Source organism: Prionailurus bengalensis, chromosome A1 (genome assembly GCF_016509475.1).
Source record: "Prionailurus bengalensis isolate Pbe53 chromosome A1, Fcat_Pben_1.1_paternal_pri, whole genome shotgun sequence".
Taxonomy (NCBI): domain Eukaryota; kingdom Metazoa; phylum Chordata; class Mammalia; order Carnivora; family Felidae; genus Prionailurus; species Prionailurus bengalensis.
In genome coordinates, this window is record NC_057343.1 from 22,988,967 (window position 1) to 23,010,111 (window position 21,145).

A 21,145-nucleotide genomic window follows, 5' to 3' on the forward strand; every position below is an offset into this window, starting at 1 on the left:
TTTATCATGCAGCTACTTCAAACAGGATTTATTTTCACCAATTATCAAAGATTGTACTTAATTCAAAATAGTATCTGTTGTGGTGCTCTGCCAAGCAATGTATGGAGATTAAATTATCAAAAGACCTATGAGTTCAAAACTGTCAAGGACATCAAAAACAAGAAAAGTTTGAGAAACGGTCACAGTCTAAGGAGCCTAAGGGGAAATAACAACTAAATGTAATTCTGATTCCTAGGTGGGATCTTGGAACAGAAAGGACATTAGGTTAAAAACTATGGAAATCTGAATAAAGTGTGGATGTCATTAATAATAATTTGTGAATATTGGTTCATCAGTTGTAATCAACATACTATACTAATGTAAGATGTTAATAGGGGAAATTGTGTGTAGAGGGAGAGGGGATGTATGGGAACTCTCTGTACTGTTTTCTTGTTTTTTTTTCTGTATATATAAAACTGCTCTAAAAATAGCATCTGTTTTTTACAAAATATCTATGAGAGCAAGCTGAATGTATCATGGTAGGATCTGGGAAACACTTATCACATACTAACAACTAAGAGAGAACAGATTTAAAACATGGGTAGGAAGAAAAGGGGCAGGATACAAGGAACTGAATAAGTGGTTTTAAATGTCTCCATTACTTACTGTCTCTACAAAGCTCCTCTCCCCCAAACAGTTGCTTCAAATGTGATCAGTATCAACCAATCTCTCTTCTGGCAGCTGCTATTATTTCTATTTTCATTTATTGCCAATCTGGACGTGGGACATCTACAAGTTCCCCTGTAGAAATGACTTGCAAAAAATATTAATGAAAATGTAGTTGTTTTTGATGATTTTGTTGGGAAAATGGAAAAGGCATTTATGCCAAACATGGTAAACAATTTTAAAATCCCCTTTACATTGGAGATTTATAAGGATATTATTGGGACAATCAGGGAAATTGAATATGTACTAAATATTAGATATTGTATTGTATCAAGTTTAAGTTCCTGAGTGGGATAATTGTATTGTAGTCATATAGGAGAATGGCCTTGTTCTCAGAAGACACATATTGAAGTATTTAGTGGTAAAGTTTCATGTCTACAAACAACTTTCACATGGTTCAGGAAAAAAATACACACACACACACACACACACACACACACATTTCTCTCTGTATCTACTTTTTAAAAGTTTATTTATTTTTGAGAGAGAGAGAGGGTGGGAGGGAGAGAGAAGAGACAGGATGGAGAGACACAGATAGAGGGAGAGAGAGAGAATCCCAAGCAGGCTCCGCACATTAAGGGCAATGTGGGGCTGGAATTCCCCAACTGTAAGATCATGACCTGAGCTGAAATCAAGAGTCAAACGCTTAACCAACTGAGCTGCACAGGCACCCCTCTCTGTATCTACTTTTTTATCTGCCTATCTATATATAAAATGTGAATACACGCATTTATAAAAGTATGTTCTCTGTCCTTCCATATACATGTGTATGTATATGTAAGAGGTATACTAGTGTTTATTATACTATTCTTGCAACTTCCTAAAGTTTTGGTATTTTTCAAAATAAAACATTTGTGGGAATCCCCTTACTATATCTGTTCTTCAACATCCACCTTTGGCTCCCCAGTACCAGAGATCTCTCTTTAATTCTCCTTCTCCAATACTGCCCTACCTTTGTTGGCTCTGCAGTTTTATACAAGGTATCTCTTTCTCTCCCACTTCAATTATGTTTCCTCTCTATTTATACAAAACATGTACCTCTTGTTGGTTTCTACACCAAAAGTCACAATCATAAACCCATCAAAATGTTCTGTGAAACCCAGAAGGCTCTAGTTGGTCAGGCCTACACTCCTGAGAAGACATTCTAGTGACCATTACGTGCTAGCTATCTTTTTGAGATATCATCCACACCCTAAGTAGCATAACAAAATATTCCCACCAAACACTACTTCAAAAGAATTCTGGGGAATGGGATTTTCATCTCATTTCACAACTAAAGGATGCCAACCCTGTATTAAATCAGGAAGATTGCTGCTACTTCAGACTTTTCTGTATGTCATCTGAAGCTAAATTTAAAGCCTACTTCCTAATTCCCAGTTTTCAAAGAGTACTGACAAAGATTTTTGCACAGAAGTGTGAAACTTTCAGAGATGTCAGAAAAAAAACTAGCTGAATTAGTATCCAGGGGTTTTCATGGTAAGAACAATAACTAAGAAGGATTTCTAGCGGTTGAAAGGTTAACTATCAGTTCCTAAAGCCCCAATTACTGTGGTTTCTCTCTCTCTCTCTCTCTGTTTTTAAATTGAAGTGTAGTTAACACACAATTTTACATTAGTTTCAGATGTACAACATAGTGATCTGATGAGCTTATACATTATGCTGTGCTCACCACAAGTGTAGCCACATCTGTCAACCTACAACACTATTACAATACCATTGACTATAGTCTCTGTGTTGTACCCTTTATTCCCCTACTTATTCATTCTATAACTGGAAGTCTGTATCTCCCCTTCACCCATTTTGCCCATCCCCTCATGCCCCTCCCAATTTCCAGTGATTTCTTATATTGAAAGTGTGAGTAGTGATTGCCCTGTTCTGGAATTCTAAGTACAGGGCAAGGTACCTAATACTAATTGTAAGTAGATCTCTAAGGTAAATGAGCAAGAGACTCTACAACTAAGCATAAATAAACAGAGTTTGATGCTGTAATTATTAGACTTCCAGTCAGGATATCTGGGTCTGTCTTTAATGCCCATAAAACTCCTTTCCTCATTTTTCTCTTCTGGACTACTTTCTTCCAGTAAGCCTAATGTCCTTGTGTTGAACTGTTTGTTCAAAGACTCCAGAATAGCACCTTTCACCCCCATGTGCCTTCTCCACCTGTTTTATCTCTCCCCATAGTCTCCTTTACCACAAAATGACCTACATTGTGCATTGCTGTTGGTTTTTTTTTTTACCATTTACTAATCTCTTTCATGTACACTGACTCAATTCTCTCAGTAATTCAATGGGATGTGTTAAACCTTTCTTACAGTTGAAGAAACTGAAGTTCAAATAGGTTAAGGTATTGTCCAAAGTCACACCTGCATGAAATGGCAAAGCTAGAAATTAAACCTGGGTTGAGTTATTAAACCTACCATTGTTTTTCCACACCTCTGATAACACTGCATCTTCAGTAGTCTAAAGTATCCTTTGTGAGTATGCTAGAAAAACAGAAAGTCCCATTAATTCAGTATGAATATCGAAATGAGAACAGAGGAGATGTTGGTTATTCATCTGTCTGCTTTTCTTTCCTTTTCTCTTAATGTTCTCCTCCTTCTCTTCCCATTAGAAAGAGAATCCTTTGACAACAATCCTCCCACCTTTCTTCTTCACCCAAGTACGCTATATTCTCCCGTTAGTTCAAAACTAGGGGAAGGGATGCTATTAATCAAAGAAATACTTTGTTCACATAATAATATGTGAATGCAGAACATTAGCATTTCTAAAGAGGTTTGTGTATTGGTTTCACTTTCAGCTCACAAACTCAGCTGTGTAAGAAATAGTAACTTTATCTTCCTCTGATTTTCTATTTAGAGCCCCTGGCCTCTAAGTGGTAAAAATTTTAATTTAGTCAATATATACCAAAGGGATACATTTAATTTCTGGGGTGCTTGTGGAGTGTTAAAGCAGTGGGAGATGTGCCGTCTGGTCCTTAACTGTCTGCTGTCACCTTGGATTTCATTCAGCCACCCATCATCATGTTTCATGTTTGTTCACTGGACATATAGGTCTGACTGCTGCACCATCTTCATGATTCCATTAAAAAGGTCCCTGCAGGTTTGACAACCACCTTTTCAACTTCTATACAGACTGTAGGGTACACAAATTTTCATTCCACTGCCAGGCTGAGAAACTGGCAGGCTTGGAAACTGTGGGGTGCTATCTAAGACCCCATCTCCTGGGTCACTCAGGCCACAGAACCATCTGCCTGCTTGCAGGTCACATTGTGACACATGAGACTCTGTAAGCTGCCCCTGACTCATATCGGCCACACAGCCCTTTAAGTCTCTGAGATCTTGGGTTTTCTTGAGTTTCTATTTAAGAAAACATTGAGATCATCTCTCTTCTCGGTTCCTGCAAACTTACATGGTGCTTCTGTTAGTTTGCTCCTCCCCAGTGGGGCAAGACCAGTTCCCTCTTCAGTGACCCACCAAGGTTAGTTCTCCTCTTGTTCATTTGCCATCTGGACTTGACCTTTCTTCTCAACCCAGAGAATCTATAGTCTGAAGTCAGGAAGTTCTTCTGATTCACATTACATTCTTCTACATGATTGCTTACACTCTGAATCCTCCTCGTGGGTTTATGAAATTCAGTGGGATAGTAAAAAGAGTGTTAATCATATATAAGGGTTAAAGTTGGCCATAATAGAATGTTTAAGCCTCAAGGACTGTTTAATCCAGAGAAGTTTGCAATAATAATTTTCCATGAAAATGATAATTTGTGAATTTGTCTTCTTTCTGGTTATTAACAGTAACTTACTTTCACAGTTACCATGGCTTTTACCTCAACCAACTAGAATACAGATTTACCTTCTTGCCTACAGTCTTCATTTTCCTTTGTCATAGGACATGAAATATAATTATAGAATATACAATTTTGTAATAACTTCATTTTCTTTTCCTCTTCAACTTAAATTCTCTTTCTGGAAACAATTGAAAGAATTTTGTTAAATACTTTTTATGCACAGATATAGGTTGGGGAGAGTATAAACTAGAAGATCCATAGACTCTCCCCTCAAGTACCTTATGATCTTTTTAGGAAAAAAAAAAAAAATCTAGACGAAGTGAAAAGTTAAGTGGCCAGAAAAGAGTTTGAGTGAAAAATGTACTCTTAGGAAATAATTCCAAGTGGTGTAAAGTTTCTATTAAGATCTCTAGGAAATGAGATTTTTAAGAAATGTGTGAATCTTAAAGAAAGGTTATGTTATTTTCTGATTGATATTATTGTTTTTAACAGAACAAAGCCAACTAACAGATCTCACTAAATAAATAATGTAGGAAAAAACATTTTTTAGAATTCAAGAAGCCAGAATTTGCCATTCATATGCTATGGGAAAGTTGTGTGTGTGTATGTATGTGCATGTGTGTGTATGTGTATGTGTCCACACTTGTCTAGTGAGTATTTTGGGTGAGCTAGAAGGAAGAAGAGAGAGACCGAGGGAGGAGAAACTGGACAAGAATCCAGGCACCCACTCCTGCAGCTGTCATATCGAATTTGTGTCACATAGAATGAAAAATTTCTTAGCTGTCACACATGTGACAGAACCACTGAAAGTGCATGAGGTCATGGAACTACATCTACTCACCATCTGGTGGAGTCTCTGATAGTAGTAATTTTCCATGTTTATTTTCGTGAATTTATTCATCTAGTAAATATTTATCAAGCCTCTACCATGCGGGTACTCAGGGATCCAGGGGAAACCTTTATAGACATAAACTCTGCCTTCATGAAGCTTACAAGCTGATTGGGAGGTAGACAGAAATATTGCTCAGATATAAAATTACAAACTAGGAAGGAATTGATGTAGAGCTACAAAGGGAGTAATGGGGGACTCAAGGACAGCTTCCCTGAAGAGATGACATTTGAACTGAGCTCAAAAAGATGAGTGGGAATTAATACGTTGAAAAGTCAAAGAAAACGGCATGTGGAAAAGCTCAAGCAGGAGGGAGCAATAAATGTGAGGAACTAAAAAAAAAAAAAAAATTGGAACACAGCACAGGAGGAAGGTGGCACGAGGTGGGACTGGAAAGACTGGCAAGGACAAGGGCATACAGGTGAGACAGGGAAGGGCTTTCAATAAAAGAAAGCCACCATGAGATTTCCTGACTGCCGTGTGGAGAATTGAAAAGAGGAAAACATGGACAGGAGGAGACCAGTTAGGAGGCCACTGCATGTCTGCATGATGTGGTAAGAATATCCTCATGTTCTCTCATCTGGACCTCCAACCCCAAGATCTGGAGGATGGGCCTCACCAGGAGAAAGCTCTTCAGGAGAGCCCCCTGCCACCGGGTCAGCCCTTGTACTCACTAGCAGGGGGTCTTTCAGGACGACGACGTCCATCCACTGCTGCACCCAAATCTCTGATGAACTGTGTGAGATGCAAGAGTTCTGGTTAAGGATTGTAGGGAACACAGTGCTTAAGATCAAATGGCCAGAAATAAGACAGAGACCCCTGCGGGTGGAGCTGAAACCATTTGATAGAGACAAAGCTGGGCCCCCTATGGGTGAGGATGCTGGGCTGCACTGATTCGCTCCTGGGTGTCAGGTTTAGAGGATAGAATCCTCGGAGATGGAGGCGTAGGGATGTCAGTCTTGAGTACTTGAGATCCCAAAATAAAGGAAACTTGAACTGATGTCAAACTTTCACTCTACCTGGTTTCATTGCTTGGTTGAGTTCGGGGAGTTACTGCCACTGCTGTGGATGGGATCCATTAATTACTCCTGAAATTAGTCACATGGCAAAGTTTGTGCCAACCTCTGTTTGGGTGAAGGAGATGGAAGTTATAGAATGCTGGTGAATGAAACTATGGACTGTTTATCAGTTCTGGTGGATCACTGAACTCCTGAGGAACCTAAGTAAAGGGTTCCATCAGGGGCTCTAGTTATGTTTATAGGAAGCCAACAATGTTCCTTTCACTCCAACAGAAGATTGATTGTATGTGAGACTCTGGCCACCGCTGTAAGATACAGGGCCACCTGTTAGCTAAATAAAGGAATCTGGGAGTATTCAACTGCTCAGGGCTCTCTCTAGGGTTTAGCTATTGGCAGATCAGGAAGCCTTATGTCAAAACTATGGAGCCTGTGGACAAGTCTTTTCTTTGTGCCAACAGAGTTTTTCCAGCATGTAGGGTGCCTAGATATGTGATTAGATTCTCCACAGTTTCACCCAGGAGAAACCTAGGAGTTGGCAGATAGCATAAGTCCCAGCAAGAAGCAAGAACTGACAGCATGGAAAGGAGGTATCATAGGCAGAAGCAAGTGGCAAGTGCAGTCTGTTTAAAAAGAAGAGAGGAGTACTACAGAACACTCTGAGCAAAGGTCAATAATCAACACAACACAGTTTCAATCCTCCATAGCCTACCCTCTAGATTCAACTGAATTAACCACTTTTAACACCAGGTGTTTTGAAAAATAAAAGACCCAAAATCTATAAAACCCAAAATCTAGAAAAGGGATCAACACTTTTTTAACATTCCACTTGTTACTGAGGTTGTTACTCAGGTTGTTACTGAGGGCTCAATCAGATTTAAAACCAAGAAGGGGGATGGAGTATTGAGACAATGACTTCCTCTGTCCAATTTCCTTCTCTGGGGGTTCCTTCAAGGAAGGAACCCTACTATGTACCACATTTGAGTCAGCTTTTATATTTATGTATTTAAATGGCCTTTCATTTAGCTTTCGACCCCATAAGTCAGTGCTAAATTTTAAGAATCTCTGTAATTGCTTTTTTTGGGGGGATGGGGCGGGGGGGCAGATGTCCAGCCTGCAAAATTTTAATTAGAAGCTAGAGGGAGATAAAGGACCATAAATTGATTTGCAGCTACATGATTGTCTGACAAATAGCATAAGTACATGCATTATAGTAGGATACATCTATCAATTGTATATTTCTGTGTTTGATTTTAAGATTACACATCCCTTATTTAAAATAAATCTTAGTACAATTGAAGTAATAGCACATGTTAATTTATTTTTTAATTTGATAAAATTACCCAATTTGGAGGGTCCCTGGGTGGCTCAGTTGGGTAAGTATCCAACTCTTGATTTTGGCTCAGGTCATTATCTCACAGTTTGTTGAAATCGAGCCCCACACTGGGCTCTATGCTGACAGCATGAGCCGGCTTGGTATTCTCTCTCCCCCTCTCTTTCTGCCCCCTACCCACTAGTGCTCACTCGCGCTCGCTTTCTCTCTCTCTCTCCCTCTCAAAATAAATAAACATTTAAAAAATGTTTTTAATTTACCAAATTTTTCTAACTCTTCAAAACTATATGGCAGTGATTTTCAAAGTATAGTCCTGAATCAGCAGCATTAGCATTACTTGGGGATTATTAGAAATGCAAATTCTCAGGTCCCACCTCAGACCTACTTGATCAAAAACTCTGGGGTGGTCTGTGTTTTAACAAGTTTTCCAGAATGAACTCTAGTAGGATAAATGCAAAGAGACCCACACACCCAGACACATCAAAATGCTGAAAGCCAAAAACAGAGAAAATCTTGAAGGCAGCAAAAAAAAATGACTCAGCACATACAAGAGAATCTCAGTAAGATTAACAGCTGATTAAAAGCCAGAGAGTAGTGGGATGACATATTCAAAGTGCTGAAAAGACAAAAGTGTCAACCTAGGGTCTTATATCCAGCAAAATTATCTTTCAAATATGGAGATGGATTAATGACATTTCTAGAGAAATAACAGAGAGAATTCCTTGCTAACAGACCACCATACAAGAAATACTAAGGACTGTCTTCAGGCTGAAAGCAAGTGACAACAGACAGCAATTAAAATCCACAAAGAAAAACAAAAAGTACCAGTAAACATATTATCTCCTTTCCATTTTAACTGAGTTAAAAGTAATTTAATAAAACAATATGTATATAAATATACTGTTGTGTATATAACATACAGAAATATAATAAACTTGACAGTAACATCACAGAGGAGGTGGGTAGGAGCAAAGCTGTATGGGAGTAAAGAAATGACACCAGGTGGAACTTGAATCCACAGGAACAAATGAAAAGAACCAGAAATAGTAAAAGAGAGATTCTCTAAGAGACATAAAACTATATACAAAGTAATGATTATAACAATGTACAATTGAATTTGTAACATACAAAATAAATGTTTAATAATATTAGCCCAGATGGGAGAACAAATCAAACTTGATAGGAGTAATGTTTTATATCTTTATATACTTTATAGAACCAGAAATAAGCTAGCGCATATTTGAAGTAGATTCTAACAAGATGTGTAAACACTAGAGCTACTACTAGAAAATAATGCAAAAATAGACAGCAAAAAATATTAAAGGAATTAAAATGTTACCCTAGAAAATTCCAATTAATGCAAAAGACAGCAATAAAAGAGGAAGGGAGGAAGAAAAAAAAGACATTAGATGTATAGAAAACAAAAAGAAAATGCCAGATGTAAATCCAACTATACCCAATAATGATACTAAATGTGAATGGATTAAACTAGTCAAAGGCAGAGACTGTCAGATCGGATAAAAATCAAAATGTAACAATTCCCTGTGCACAGGACACTTTCAGTTCAAGATACAAATAGGCTGAAAGGAAAAGGATGGAAAAAGCTATATCATGCAAACCACAACCATAGGAAAACTGGAGTGGCTATATTAATATCAGACAAAAGAGACTTTAACCAAAATTATTTAGTATTGATAAAAAGAACAATTTTGTAATGATAAAAGGGTCAATGTATTAGGAAGATTTAGTAACTGTTAACCTGCATGTTTCTTTTTTTTTTTTTTTTTAATTTTTTTTTTCAACGTTTATTTATTTTTGGGACAGAGAGAGACAGAGCATGAACGGGGGAGGGGCAGAGAGAGGGAGACACAGAATCGGAAACAGGCTCCAGGCTCCGAGCCATCAGCCCAGAGCCTGACGCGGGCTCGAACTCACCGACCGCGAGATCGTGACCTGGCTGAAGTCGGACGCTTAACCTACTGCGCCACCCAGGCGCCCCTAACCTGCATGTTTCTAATCGTAGAGCCCCAAAATTCATGAAGCAAAAACTGAAACAATTATAGGGAGAAATAGCCAATTCAATAATAGTTGGAATCTTCAATACCCCACTTTTCAGTATAAACAGAACAACTAGATAGCATGGAAACAGAAGACTGGAAGAACTCTACAAACCAACTCATTCTTTTTTTCTTTTTTAGAGAGAAAGAGGGCATGCACATGCACACAAGCAGGGGAGGGGCATAGGGAAAGGGGGAGAGAATCTTAGCAGGCTCCATGTTTAGCACAGAGCCTGATGCAGGGCTCAAACCCAGGATCCTGGGATCATGACCCGAGTTGAAATCAAGAGTTGGACGCTCAACCAACTGAGCTACCCAGTTGCCCCTAAACCAACGAGTTCTAACACATCTATAGAATCCATCCCAGCAAGAGAACGCATATTCTTCTCCAGATCACATGGAACATTCTTCAGAACAGATCGTATTCTAGGCCATAATACAAACTCATTAAATTTAGAATGATTGAAATCACACAAACTATGTTCTCCAACCATAATGGAATGAAAATAGAAATCAGTACAGAAAGAAATTGAAGATATTAAAATTAAACAACACTCATCAAAGAAATCATACATACATAACATATATAATATGTATACATATATAATCTATATATATAAGCCAAATAAGAAATCATAAGAAAAATTAGAAAATACCTTAAAATGAATGAAAATGAAAACTCATACCAAAATTTATGGGATGCAGCAGAAGCTATGATTAGAGGGAATGTATAGCTTTAAATGCCTATATTAAAAAAAAAAGAAAAATCTGAAATCAAAGCCTAATGTCCCACCTTCAGATATTGGCAAAAGAGCACATGAAACTTAAACCATACATTAGCCACAAGAGAAATACAAATCAAAACCAGACTAAGATATCACTAAGATGCCTGTAATCAAAAAGTCAGAAAATAACAAGTGTTAGGGAGGGTATGGAGAAACTGGAACCCACTACAATGCTGGTGGAAATATAAAATGGTACAGCTGCTTTGGATAACATCCTGGCAGTTCCTCAGAAAGTTAAACATAGTTACCCCATGGCCCAGAAATTCAACTCCTAGGTATATACCCAAGGGAAATGAAAACATATGTTTATGCAAAACCCAAAACCTTATACCTTAGGGAAATGAAAACATATGTTTATGTAAAACTGTATACACAAATGTTCATAGAAGCATTATTCATCAAAGGCAAAAGTGGAAACAACCCAAATGTCTATCAACTGGTGAACAGATACATAAAATTTTGTATAACCATACCACGTAATAGTATTGAGTAATAGAAAGGAATGAATAGATACAACATGGATGAACTTTGAAAACATTATGCTGAGTGAAGAAGTCAGACACAAAATGACACATATTACATGATTCCATTATGTAAATATACAGATTAGACAAATCCATAGAGATGGAAAGTAGATTGGTATTTGCCTATGGCTGGGAGGGCAGTTGGGGGAAAATGAGGACTGACTGCTAATATGTATACGATTTCCTTCTGGCATAATGAAAATGTTCTAAAATTCATTGTTTTGCCACAATGGCTGCACAACTGTGAATATGCTAAAAAAAACCACTGAATTTTGGGGCGCCTGGGTGGCTCAGTCGGTTAAGCGTCCGACTTCGGCTCAGGTCATGATCTCGCGGTCCATGAGTTCCAGCCCCGCGTCAGGCTCTGTACTGACAGCTCAGAGCCTGGAGCCTCTTTCAGATTCTGTGTCTCCCTCTCTCTCTGACCCTCCCCTGTTCATGCTCTGTCTCTGTCTGTCTCAAAAATAAACAAACGTTAAAAAAATTTTTTTTAAAAATTAAAAAAAACCACTGAATTTTATGATGTGTGTGAATTGTATGATCTATGAATTACATCTCAACAAAGCTATTACTTAAAAGTTAGACAAATTCAGCAATTTAACTGTACATTCTTAGTAAGATACACTTTAAGGACAAGTGAACTAAGAAAATATTTTGTAAACTGTTTTCAGTAATTGTATTGTGGACAGCAGTGTTGCTATTGTTATGCTGAGGTGTGTATGCATCGTGACAATAAAGTGAAGCATGGGAGAAAGGTCTACAGATGTAAGATCAATTAAGTTAAATAAAACTAACTCCTGCATTGGCAGTATCAAAATGAATTAATGTTTTGTTATCTTTTATATTAGACTGACTGTATACAAATATATGCATATTTATACACATAGAGCATGTGTATATACACACATATATATGTTGTATGTGTGCATATATATATATATGTGCATACATATGGCATATATTTACCATATATAGCATGTGTATATACACACATATATATGTTGTATGTGTGCATATATATATATGTGCATACATATGGCATATATATGATATATATTTATCAGTCCATTGAAAAGATACCGAGCATGTGTATATACACACATATATATGTTGTATGTGTGCATATATATATATATGTGCATACATATGGCATATATATGATATATATTTATCAGTCCATTGAAAAGGTCTAGAAATAATGGCAAACCCAATAGCAACGAATATATCTTATGCCCCAAGTTGTAATCTCTACATATCATTTCTCAGGAAAATGAATCAGAGCTCCTCAGAAATTGGCTGATTCCTGATCTGGAGAAGAAAATGTTAAAAACAAGCCTGGGATAGCTTGTCATTTCAGATTGCAAGAAGGCTATCAAAGATCAAAGATTAATGATTATTTCAAAAGGAGTCAAGAGTTAAACTGAAGAGGCTCCCAGTAGAAAAGATGGGACAGGGGCGCTTGGGTGGCTCAGTCGGTTGAGCGTCCGACTTCAGCTCAGGTCATGATCTCACACTAGGTGAGTTCGAGCCCCGCGACGGGCTCTGTGTGACAGCTCGGAGCCTGGAGCCTGCTTCGGATTCTGTGTCTCCCTCTCTCTCTGCCCCTCCCCCGTTCATGCTCTGTCTCTCTCGGTCTCAAAAATAAATAAAACATTAAAAAAAATTAAAAAAAAAGAAAAAACGGGACAATGTGAGCACATATGAAATTAATAACAAATGAAGTACATAAAACATTTTTTCATAGTAAGTTCATGATAGGTTTATAATAAAACAAACAAAAAAAGGTGCATTTGTCACTATTGGAGAATACTAGGGAAACAACTCATTATTTTGAAAATTGTTAAATTAAGAATAAGAATCTGGGGCGCCTGGGTGGCGCAGTCGGTTAAGCGTCCGACTTCACCAGGTCACGATCTCGCGGTCCGTGAGTTCGAGCCCCGCGTCGGGCTCTGGGCTGATGGCTCAGAGCCTGGAGCCTGTTTCCGATTCTGTGTCTCCCTCTCTCTCTGCCCCTCCCCCGTTCATGCTCTGTCTCTCTCTGTCCCAAAAATAAATAAAAAAAGTTGAAAAAAAAAATTAAAAGAATAAGAATCTAATATTTGTGTTATTTTTCTTATATGAACTTATAAACTAAGATATTAGTTAGTTGATAATGAGAAGTTTCACCATTCAGAATTTTTCCAGTAAATAAGGGAAGAGAGAATGAGTGAATTAGAATATCACTTGTTTATAACCCTTATGAATGGATACAAATAATTATTGTTCAGTGATGGTTAACATCACAACAAAAAGACAACCAGATATGTACTTCCTGATGTGCCTATAATACCTATGAAGTTTGTTGCCAAAAACATTGAGCCAAAATCAAACTACACCTTTAGAGTCAGCTACCAGTTTAGAGAAAATGCAAGGAAGAGAAACAGAAGAATCTGTTAAGTAAAACCACAAGGATGCAGTTAACAAAAGCCAGTCTTCAAGAAAAATAACCCAGTGTCTTCAATAAATTGCAAGGAAAAAATAAGTGGGTGGGGGAGAGAAAAAAAAGGGAAGAACTTATAGATTAAAACATGTAAAAGTCTTACTTCACACCATATACAAAAACTAACTAAAGATGGTTCAAACACCAAACGTAAGAGCTCAAAGTATAAAATGCTTAGAAGAGGGGTGCTTGGGTGGCTCAGTCAGTTAAGCGTTCAACTCTTCATTTCAGCTCAGGTGATATTCACAGGGTCGTGGGATCAAGCCCTACATTGGGCTCTGTGGTGAACATGCAGCCTGTCCAAGATTTTCTCTCTCTCTCACTCTTTTTCTCTCCCTCTACCCCACTTCCCAGCTCGTGCATGTGCTCTCTCTCCAAAATAAAAATAATAAATAAATTTTTTAAGTGCTTAGAAGAAAACATATGGGAAAAGCTTCATGACATTGGATTTGGCAGTGATATGTTGGATATAATACCAAAAGCACAGACCACAAAAGTAAAAATAGGAAAATTGGACCACATCAAAATTTAAAACAGTGCATCAAGACACAATTATATTGAGAAGTTAGTCCATGGAATGGGAGAAAATATTTGCAAATTGTTATATGATAAAGAGTTAACGTTCAGAACATATAAAGAACTCCTATAACCTAAAAACAAAAAACCGGTTTAAAAAATGGGCAAAAGGGGGCACCTGGGTGGCTCGGTCAGTTGTGTGTCTGACTTCGGCTCAGGTCATGATCTCGCTGTCCGTGGGTTTGGGCCCCGCATCGGGCTCTGTGCTGACAGCTCAGAGCCTGGAGCCTGCTTCGGATTCTGTGTCTCCCTTTCTCTCTGTCCTTTACTGCTCATGCTCTGTCTCTGTCTCTCTCTTTCAGGAATAAACATTAAAAAATATATATATTTTTTTAAATGGGCAAAAGGATTTGAATAGACATCTCTCCAAAGAAGATATACAAATGGCCAAGAAACACATGAAAAGACGCTCGCCACTAGTCATTAGGGAAATGCAAATCAAAATTACAATGAGATACCACCTCATACCCATTAGTATGGCTACTATTAAAACAAAGAAAAACTCATGAATAACCGAAAATAACAAGAGTTGGCAAAGATGTGAGAAACTGGAACTCTTGTGCACTGTTGCTGGGAATGTAAAATGGCACACCGTTAAGGAAAATGGTGTGGTGCTTCCTTATAAAGGTAAAATAAAAATAGAATTACCATAGGATCTAGTAATACCATTTCCGGGTACACATCCAGAGGAATTGAAAGCAGGTCTCAAAAATATACTTGTATATGCACATTATAGAAGCATTACTCAAAACAGCCAAGAGGTGGAAGGAACCCAAGTGTCCAACAACAGATGACTAGATAAACAAAATGTGGTACGCACATAGAATAAAATTATTATTCAACCTTAAAAATGAATGAAATTCTGACACATGCTACAGCATGGATAAATTTTGAGAACATTATTGCTGAGTGCAATAAGCCAGTCACAAAACGATATATACTATATGATTGCACTAGTAACGAGGTACCTAGAGTGACCAAATTCAAGGAGACAAAGTAGAACGGTGATTGCCAAGGGTCTAGGGAATGGGTGGTGGGAAATTGTTGTTTAACGGACATAAAGTTTCAGTTTTGCAATATACAAAGAGTTCTGGAGATAGGTAGTGGTGATGATTGTACAATAGTGTGAAGGTACCTAGCACTACTAAACTATACATGTAAAAATGGTTAAGATAGTAAACCTTACGTGTATTTTACCACAAGTAAATTAAAACAATTTTTTAAATTAAAAAAAAATTAACAAACAGCCAATTGCAATGTGTGGATACTGATCCAAACATATAAACTTCAAAATAAAGAAAAAAACATTTATGAGACCCCAGAAAATTTCAATAGCAAGTGTATGTTTAATGAATTAAGTTTTTTTTGTCCATTTTCCAGTTGTGATATGGTAGTGTGGTTGTCTTTTTTAAAAAAGACTCCTGTCTTTTAGAGATAAATGTTAAAATATTTGTGATAAAATAATTTGATGTCTGGAATTTGCTTTACCATAGTCAGGGTTGGGAAGTAGATAGGGACAAACTGGACTGGTTATGAGTTGGTAATTGTGAAGTTAATTGATGGGTACTTCAAAGCTCCCTTTCCTCCATTGTGTATTTTTTAAAAACTTTGGTTTGAATGTTAATGGCACCTGATACTATTCTTTACTAGTGGCTATGCATATAGGAAGGATACTACATTTATGCCAATTTATTCTCAGCCTACAATGACATGCTTGTTTTCAACCTTGTCTAGCAAATCTGTTCCCTTCTGTCAAGTACCATGGAACTAAATAGTTCCCTGCATTCCAATTGCTTAAAAACCAGAATAAATAGCCATGTACCACATGGCACCATCAGTCCCTGTATGCAGTCCAGAAATATCATCAGAAAATGGATGACTAATGCACATGTCTGTCTGCTGAAGGATATCCTGTAAGCCACAAACTGTCAAAAACCTGTGGACTGATTATTGCCCTACAAACAGGACAGCACTGGAGACACTGAGACTGATTTTTAGGTTAAATTTATCCACGAAGGAAACGGAGAGGCAATGTTTATACAAAATGGTAGGAAACTGGATACTAAACACATTATCTAGCTGCTTCAAACCATTGTCCCAAGGGCTTATTACTCAGCTCTTTCCTGCCATTTATTTCCAACTTTTATGTTTGCATTTTAAGTTAGCATGATGAAAGATTTTGCTTCAATTTTCCCAAATGAGTTTTACATATTTCTACTTTTCTATATGCAAATATTTCTACTTTTAAAAAAGCACGATCAGTAATATTACAATCAAGCTTATTACTCTTCTACCTTTATTTTGGAATTAAACTATTCAGTGGTTCTAAACCATACATTTATTTAAACTTTTCCTGAAGAGGATTAAAGACAGTCTAGAAAATATAATCACCGTTTATTTCAAACGTGTTTTCTCTCCCTGTCTAAAGACAGGGCCCTTTGTATCCTGGCCCTCAGCTTTCATAATAGTAAGAAACCATTCTTGGCATATGTTTTACAACACTAGGACGTGCTTCTGAGTCTGGTAAAATTAGTGGCCACCCTAAGTGTAATGAAAAGATTGTTTAAACATTTCCTTCTGTTCATAGAGGGGAAAAATTGTTAAAATAGGTTAAATTCACACAAAGGCAATATACAACTGAAGGTTAAAGATGTTGAGTTCAACTCATACCTTGATGTCAAAGTAGTTGAGTTACCTGAGGAAAGGCACTGAACCCACTGGGGCTGTAGACTCTTCATTATATATTGAAAATGTTCCAGAAGATGATCTTTAAGACACCTTCCAGTTCTAAAATACTGTGTTTCCTCAATGTTTATAGCAGCACTATCAACAATAGCCAAATTATGGAAACACAAATGTCCATCAACACGAACAGATAAAAGAGATGTGGTATATATAAGCAATGGAATACTACTTGGCACTCAAAAAGAATGAAATCTTGCCATTTGCAACATGGATGGAGCTAGAATGTATTATGCTAAGCAAAATCAGAGAAAGACAAAAATCATATGGTCTCACTCATATGTGGCATTTATGAAACGAAACAGATGAACATGGGGGAAGGCAAGTTAAAATAAGAAAAAAACAGGGAGGCAAACCATAAGAGACTATTAAATACAGAGAATAAACAGAGGTGCTGGAAAGGTGTTGGGTGGGGGGATGGGCTAAATGGTGAAGGGCATTAAGGAGAACATTTGTTGGGATGAGCACTGGGTGTTATATGTAAATGATGAATCACTAAATTCTACTCCTGAAACCATTATTACACTATATGTTAACTAACTTGGATTTAGATAAAAATTTTTAAAAATAAATAATAAATAAAATTCTGTACTTCTTTGAATTAACTCATGCAATTAAGAATTGATGTCAAAGGATTTATAGATAACCCAAAATCCAAACTCTTGCATCAGATTTTTGTCCTTTTTCACTCCTTTACCTATTTTAAGTTAAAGACTAACTGCCAGTACTACAAAAGATAAACAGTAAAGATGAAGTAAAACATAGGAAACATGCAAAACTTTCTTAATCTCTGAAAAATGCACAACATTCCGTACTTTATTTTCAAACACCTAAATGAGTTTGCCTTGCTACTTATCAAATAAAATCTCTCAAGCCTTTTAAGCAACTTTAAAGTTTTTTCATGACCATCAAGTACATTCTTAACTGACTAGATAGAATGGTCCTGTTTGATAGTTACCCCCCAAATTCAGGAAGAAAATGAATGCCAGGACTTCAGATGTAACCAAAAGACTTCAAGACTCTTAGGACTCAAAGTTAAAGATTCCAAGAGGTCTGAGTCTTTATTTCCTCTTTCATAAAATGGGAATAGAATACCTCTCACACAGTCATTGTGAAGATAAGTAAAAAATAATATAACAGCAACAGCTTGATAGCAGAGGCTCAAATTGTACCCTTCCTCCTTTTCTTCTTTCTATTATCACAAAAATGTAATAGGCACCCAAATATTTATTAGTGAATGGGCTTACTGGATTATATTTTTAAAGGCAGCATAAGTCCAATTAGGGAGCAAAAAGAGAAAGTTTCAACCAAAACAGAAGAAACTGGGAAAGACGTACACCAAATACAAATAGTAGTCTTCTTTGGAATGTAGGCATACTCTTACTTTTTATTTTCTTCTTGATTGCTATCTGTATTTTTTTAATTTTTCCATAGTGAGTGTATTATATTCATAATTAAGAATTTTAAATAAAATGATATAAACCTAGCAAACCCATTAATCAAGCTTAATATCACTTCCTATTAATGTGATGCAATAGAAAGCTTAGAGCACATCCAATGAGTATTCTTGCCTCAATCAATCAATCACCTGAATTGAATTCCTCCTCCAGATCTATCAGTTTACAAAAAATACAGGGGATAGAGAAAAATTTTAAGTGACATCATAGAAACTCAATCAGCACAATTCAAAATTTGGGAAATTCTACAGGACACATGACCCAACTTTTCAATCAGTAAATGGCAGAAGGATGGAGAAGGGGAAATGAATTCATAAATTAAAATAGACTTAAGGGATATAGCAACCAAATGCAAGGGGCATACCTTGCCTGAATCCCAGTTCAAACATACCAACTATACTAAAGCCATTTTGAGCCAACTGAGGAAATATGAACATGGATTTAGAGGTCTAATAAATAATAATTTATTATTAGATCATAAAAGGAATTAATGTTAATTTTGTTTAGGATGGGGATAACAGTATTGTGATTTTGCTTTAAAAAGAGAGATGTGTACTGCACTAATTAAGGGTGAAATGATATGTCTGAGAGCTGCTTTAAAATATTCCAGCAGAAATAAAAATAAAATAAATAATACAATACAAGAGGGGATGGATACTTGAGAAAGACAAAATGTTGCTGATGGGTAAAGCTGATTGATGGGTTCATGTGCATTTATTGAGTATTGTTCTATTTTTGTGTCTATGTTCAAAATTTTCCATAATAAAAATTCAAAAATGTGATCTTATAAAAAATACAAAGGTAATGGTCAATGGGCAAAAGTGTCTCTTCTTTTCCTGTTCTTCTTGCTGTGCTCTCTGCCTGGTCCTCTGTTCTGGTCACATGCCATGTGGCCATATAATTTGTACATCTAGGAATGGCTGGGTGGGTCAATAATATTGAAAATTGTGTTTCAAAATCATTGTCAGATCTGAGATTTCTAAGTCATTCCAGGAAGCCCATGGCTTCTGGTAAGGTAGAACTCACAGAAGGGTCCTTATATTTTCTGGCTAAGAATTGATTATGAGAAACTGATCAATAGGTTGCACCTTGTCTTAGACTGTTTTAAGTAAATAGTATTGACAAGAGGCATCTCAATGGTGAAACTAGGAAGTTTCTGCAAATTACTTTGACTTTGCAGATTGTTTTTATATATACATGTCTTCTTTAAAAGCTGATTACTGTTTTCCTTATTTATTATTCTTGACCAGAATGTGCTGTGTAATGCCCTTGTTCTCCCAATAACCATCTTCCTGACCATGGTCTTTTGAGTATTTGGGGAAGGTGATACAAGATTCACAACCCTCCCAGGTATAAGCCCCACCCTCAAACATAGTATCAGTTCGATAGTGTATCAAATATCCTCTCAAAATATGAAAAACAAATTTTAGTTGCTTCCATATTACAAAAAGAGGTGACTTATAAAAGTTTTAGTAGTCAACATCCTTTCTTCCGTTGGAAGCAATGAGTCTTATAGAGTCAAGCTTATTTATTAATTTCCTTTCAACCAAGCCCCTTGAGCAGACAGAAATTGCAAACTCCTTTAGGGTAGAAGTTAATGCTGTAATCTGCACACATGGGTATTCAATGAATATTACTTACTGACAACCAGGAGTGGGATTTTCTGGGTCATTGAGCAGAAAATATCTTACTATAGAAACAATGTTGACTTTTTGAAAAAAAATAGATCACAATTAGGATTACATATTTGAGGTATCTGATATTCTAGACATTTGATAAAATATTTATTGGAATGAATCAATGAGAAGAAGCTACAATTTCCATTTAAAAATTTTTTTAAGTTTATTTTCATTTATTTTCTTAGAGAGATAGCAAATAGCAGAGGGGCAGAGAGAAAGGGAGTCAGAATCCCAAGCAGGCTCTGTCAGCACAGAGCCTGATGAGGGGCTTGAACCCATGAACTGTGAGATCATGACCTGAAGAGTCGGATGCTTAACCAACTGAGCCACCAGGCACCCCTACAATTTCCGTTTCAAGTCTCTGTACCACTCACATCATCCAGATCCCAAAACTTGCAGATTTTCAAACACGAAGGACCTTTCTCAGAATGTTATTTCCAAGAGGTCTTTACTTGTGAATCAGTCTGAATTCCAATACAGTCTTTGCCATCTTTTATTCTCCAATGTGACTCAACATTATCACATTCAAGGGATCCCTATATTAGAGGGAATTTGAACTTGAGACATTAAAATAATAGACTTTCTTCTACCCTGGCTACCAAAGACACAATTCCCAGCTTCCTGTAACACGGCAACAAAACTAGTACCAAACCTGGGGTATATGCAACTTGATTCCCATGGTCATTCCAACCCCTAAATAAGACTCTGAAATGAAAAGGAAAGAGAAAAGCAAAAAGGGAGGTTTGGAGTGATTTGACATTAGCAGCCACTGAAATCTATACAATGCTGCCTATTTTTTAGAAGGAACTACATAAACCCATGTTAAATATATTGAGCAAAATTAACTCAGTAAATATTTACTAAGTATTTACCATGTGTCAGGTGCTATTCTAGGTACTAGGAATACAGCATGAACAGAAAGAGTAAAGTCTGTGTTCTCAGGGAACTTACATTTTACTTGGAGAGACAGACAATAAACAAGTACAAAAGATAAATATATAATAGGTCAATTGGTGATAAGGGCCATAGAGAAAATAAGGCATTGTGATAAGCTATAGCCAAGGTGGCCTATAAAGGGAAAGACTGCAAACTCTTAGACCCCAGTGGAGTGCAGACA

At 36.9% G+C, this 21,145-nt stretch overlaps 1 long non-coding RNA gene across 1 annotated transcript; it reads right to left on the reverse strand.

Moving 5' to 3' along the window:
- Nucleotides 1–402: 402 nt before the first annotated feature.
- Nucleotides 403–9,975, reverse strand: LOC122482226. The gene is made up of 2 exons (XR_006297037.1): nt 9,733–9,975; nt 403–9,488 (listed from the first exon to the last, which is right to left on the reverse strand). It is a non-coding gene; the product is annotated as an uncharacterized LOC122482226 (long non-coding RNA).
- Nucleotides 9,976–21,145: the final 11,170 nt, after the last annotated feature.